Below are 5,386 nucleotides of genomic sequence, written 5' to 3' on the forward strand. Positions count from 1 at the left end.
TGTGTTGGACACCTTCTGGGGTTGCCACCATGAATGCATAAAAAGTTCCAATCTAGGGTCTTGATTGGCTCCCAATGTGTTTTATAATGGACTAAAATGAGGGCTAGCTCCTGAACCAATCCTGTGACCCCTCTCTAGCCCGGACTGAACCTGAGCTGCTCTAGTATTTCAGTTCTACTTGGTCTTGTATTGCATTCATACATTTTTAAATGGTTGCTTATTGTGTTTTAATTGTAACGAAAAAGAAGAGCTGAGTGTACAGCTCACATCAACTCTGTTACCCCATTATTACCATCTTATTACCATGCAGTAATGTAAAGGTCGACTACAAATTCTTGTTTTCTCCCAAAAAAGAAAAATGATCATATGATTATAAGTGTGATTGCACAGGGGTAAATGGCCCAAACGAACCATATAGAACAAGTTGCCCCCCCCCCACTGCTTACATTGCAGCTGTATGTACAGTACAGCGTTGTTTCGGTGCAGCAACAGAGAGGAAATGCCGAATGAGGCCGCCGACCGCAACGTAGCTTTGACATCTTGAGTGTATGAGTTGACAGTGGACTGGAGCTGATTTTGTACTTTGTTCTAATTAAAGGGAAAACAGAGTCAGTGTTCAATTAGTAAGTTTTGTAATTAATGCCTTCCAGCTAATTGCCAGTGTAATCTAGAGTCAGCTCAGTCGGTGCAGAGTCAACTGAGCATGCAAAAATGAGAAATGTGTCTAAACATACAAATTACCATATAGAGAATAGTTTCCAACATTAGATTAAAAGATTAATTTATATCTACTAGGGTCTAACTCAATTTAAACTAAAATAACATCTCAAAAATGTTTCTCTATTTTCTCCAGAATTAATACCGATTGAGTTCTTTCCAGACTTGGAAAATAATATTCAGCAAGTGGTTTTCAAACATTAATAGAATCATCTCATGTCATCTTTGTCCTCCTCCCACTGTCTCACGATTTTGAGAGTGAATGTCTATAATCAGGAAAAGTGACAGCTTTGAATGTGGCCTCGCAGCATCGATGGAACAGGAAGCGTGTGATCCCTAAGAACTTGTTCTCACTTTTTGACGGGGGCCAATGTGAAAGCCTGCAGGACATCATTATGGCAAAGAGCAATTGAAATATCAACACTAAGATGTATTAATATACAACCAAACTTAACTTATTGCAACCTTAGAAAAGATGGCAAAGTTCATGAAAATGCTTTGTCAAGTGAACATTAATTCCACGTTCTGTTTCCTTTTGTGTGTTCATTTGTCCTTGTCGTCCGTTTCCAGTGAAGAGTGGAGATGGCTTTTTGTGCAGGCTGTAATTGTGCCGTCAATACCGTGTTAACATGAATGATTTCCATTGTACAGAGTACAATGGCAGCTGATAACAGCCTGTCTACAGTACATCTGAAATTCGGGCCATGGGTCAGACGAGTGTGTCACCATCCGGGGCTGGACTGAAGCTGCTCCCTTTCTACCGCGCCATGCTTCGGGGATGAGTTTGGGTTAGCATTGAAAGGTAAAGGCTGCACAGGTGACTGACATTTAAAATATCAACAAAAATACAAAATGGACTTTAAAAACAGTGGTAAGCATACAAGGAAAAAAGAATTACAGGCATCACACACTGGTTGACCACGAAAAGTAACTCTAAAACCAATGTTCCAGATGTGCAAAATGTTCACAAACAACATTTCTCAGTTGAATAATCCTACGATAACGTTGTTACAAATGATAAGATTTGCTCTCTGCACATTGCTAGGTAGGGTGCAGAGCAAAGTGCAGAAAGCAATGGCCAGCGCATGTAGGAGTCATCAAATGAAGGGTGGCAAGGGAGCTGGTTCCCATTCCTAGGCAACAACAGCTGTGGTTTTTATTGGTTGTTCTTTCGAAAGTTCAGCATGTCTTGAACATGTCTAGCCTCTAACAGAGCAGCTGGATGTCAAAACCCAAATGTGTGAACCAGTCGGAGTGGACATAGTCTCCCATTGGCAACATTGACACAACAATGACACGACATTCCAGGATTGGAGAAAAACATGCTCTGGTGTATTTGCAATTTTTTAAACCAATGACAGTCATCTTGAGAGGCCACAATTACATTTACTCTGCAAAATAGCCTCAGGAAGGAAGTGGAGTCTGATACATTCTCACTTCCTGGTTATAAATAAACCTGGTTTGGTTTGGTCGAACATACATATTTTCAACCAAAACCTATAGCTTTGAATAGGCAACTTCGCTGGACATTGCTTCATATTTGAAAAAGTGGCTTTTGACACTTGTGTTACTTTCTGATTAAAGTAAACTCACACTGAACCACAGCTCCTAAACCGGGGTCTGAACCGAACCGTGACTACTATTATTACTATTACTACTGCCCTACTATAGACCGGGTCCAGCTCAGTTAATAGTGTAATAAAGGAACTATACAAAAGAAATGTGGATTTCATTTGAAATGACTCTTTAGCTGGTGAAAAAACTGGAATATTGAGCAGCTTAAGAGAAAGATATTTCCTCTGAGGAGTTGGTGGGGACCAAAACCAGAGCAAAACTTAGAGTGAATGTTGGAGTAACATTTATTGTTTTATCTGTTGAACACCGACATTACTCCGGATGATTGACCTTCCAATAGGATCACATTTTATCCAATGTTTGGTGCTGGTTATTTATTGTTTCACTTGATTTATATATACTTGTTTAATGTGATTTATTTATGGCTTTGTCTGTTTATGATGTGCTGGTTATATAGTAAAGTGTTCTTGAGTACCATGTAAAAGCGCTATATAAATAAATTTGGTATAATTAATGACAACATTGCTCTGTTACTGCTTGATTTGTAAACAGGCAACGAGTATGTTCACATCTTGTTTCCTTTTTTACTTACAACTGGTTTAAAGTCCAAAGTCCCATCCAAAAAGATGGAGGTTTAAAGTCTCTTGTGCCATGTCCTCCTGCAGTGATTGGCTGATAGGCACCGGGTGGTTCACCGGGTCATCCTGCTACACAGGCAAAGCTAACACGGGCAGTCCTTGTCAAATGTCCAAGCTTGAACGAAGCAAACATTTCAGTCTCATTAGTTCTTGGTAACATAGGTCGCCAGTCGGCTTCTTTATTCACCTGCTTCCATATCTCGAGGCAATTTTTATAACTCTGCTTCTGCTGTGGATAGGAGAGAGAGAGAGAGAGAGAGAAAATAAAGGCAAAATGAAAACATTAAATCTCAAAGCAAGGGCCGGGTATTATATTCTGTTGATTCTTCACTATTCAGAGGCAAATAGCTGTTGGTGTTTCCTGTTGATCTATGGGAGAGAAGTGGTGTCTGCTGCTTGTTTTATTCTGCTGAACTCAAGGTAAGAGTGTCAGAAAGAGAGGAAAGAGAAAGTCTTGCAAAATGCATTGTTTCAAAAGAGTTTTTGAAAGCTACAATGTTAATTACGCCCAGAGACTCTTACTTTGCCCGTTTTGGTAATTCCTTCCTTCCACAAAGAAATGTAAAGTAATTACAATTCCTGGTGAGCACCGTGTGTGTGGTAAGATACGGGGAGATTTTGTGTGTGCATGTGTGTACATGTGTGTATTTCACACAAACGTGCACATGCGCTTCGCAATTAATTTCTGTAATTTCCTACCAGTCCTTTTACAGCCTTTTTTAAATGTCATCCACTGCTGTGATTGACATGCAAATGTGTGGCTGGCCGAGGGGCCAAATGGGACGGCAGGTTGAGGGAACCAGATAAAAGCATTGTTTCCCACCTATAGGCTTAGGGAGGCAGAGCAGGGGTTCATTGGGTTTAAGGAGGAGGTTAGCCCCTGTCACATCACCCACAATACATTGGGGTTAGACACATGACACTTGCCTGCTGGCCTTTAATTGTTGAGCCCAGCTGTCATGATGGAGTTTAGTCAACATCTTCAGAGGTGGCAGTCTCGCAATTGAACCTTAGTATTGGCATAATGTGCACAATACTTATCAAGGTTTTTTAATTGTGTTGCCACTTGCTGCCAACTTCAGTTCCACCATCCATCATGGATTTATCATGAGATGCATCATTAATGGCGGAGCCCAGTTTATTTCTATGAGAGTTGCTCAAAAAAATGTCCAAGCCTTCGGGTTTACTTTCCTATGTGACCACTGCCTCCCGCTCGACCCAGAGACTTTACATTGTGGTGACATCACACCCACACTATAAAAAGTCAATGGATTCAAAATTCTGAATTAAAAAAGCCATCACCGACCTTTTGGAAGTTGGAGGTGTGCTGACAGACGTTTTACACATGTCTCTTTTACAATGGTTGTCTAGGGTTCAAATCATTTCTGTGTTGCAGATGGATTTTACGTATCCTGACTGAAAGTAAAAGGTCGTTTTGCTCTTAGAAACAACAATGGGTTATAATATTAACTAAGTGGTTAAAGGTAAATAATAGAACAGTTAAAACAGTCTGGTAAGTTCAGAAAATGACATCACGTTATTTAATGCAGCCTTTAAAACCAGGAAAAGACACTTATGGCATATTATGATAAAATGATATCCAAAATCTAAGACAACATCTTGTCTCATATCACAATATCCATATAATCTTGATATATTGCCCAGCTCTAATACACAATATTGGAAGGAATGGTCATTTTTCTGTTTTTCTCATTGTTACAAGAACACTAATATGAAAAATGGGATTTCTGTGAGGATCTGTACCAAACAAATACAGTATCTTTAGTCTAAAGGTCAATGGTATTTTACCTTTCACATGTATTATACTGTCAGATGTCTCTGAATTCAAAACGCAAATATGTGAATTCATACCAATAGACTTAGCGTGCAAAAGCTCAGACATGGCCAACAGCCCTGCAGTGAAGCGTTCAATGATGACTGAGGGCTTTACAATATGTAAGAAATCTTCGTGCACAGTGATATGGAATATTTGCAAACACTGTGCTCATATATTCATATTTAAAAGACCACCATAATCAACAACCTATAAAAGTATTCAGCTTTAGCTTTTTAGTAAGTCATAGTAAACTAGGAATGAAGATCTGCTGTTGGGAGACATGGCTCAGTCTTTTAAGGCTTTTCCACTCAGATCAAAATATGATTTCAATTTGAAAATGACACGACTATCACTTCAAATACTGGCTTCTATCATTACTTGTCAAAGCTTTTACTCAGAGCCAGATTAGATGGATAGATCACACAAGGCAGACTGTATTTTTCAGGGGTGACACAATCATTGGCTGAGACACAGGTTGACTATCACTTCGCTGTTTAGAACCATAGACAGCACTGTTTGTTGTGTGTAGGGGGACGAGATCAACAGACGTTCACAAGATCAACACATATTTTCTTTATGTTGTGTGTGTGTGTGTGTGTATATATATATATATATATAT

This window comes from Etheostoma cragini, chromosome 22 (assembly GCF_013103735.1).
Source record: "Etheostoma cragini isolate CJK2018 chromosome 22, CSU_Ecrag_1.0, whole genome shotgun sequence".
Taxonomy (NCBI): domain Eukaryota; kingdom Metazoa; phylum Chordata; class Actinopteri; order Perciformes; family Percidae; genus Etheostoma; species Etheostoma cragini.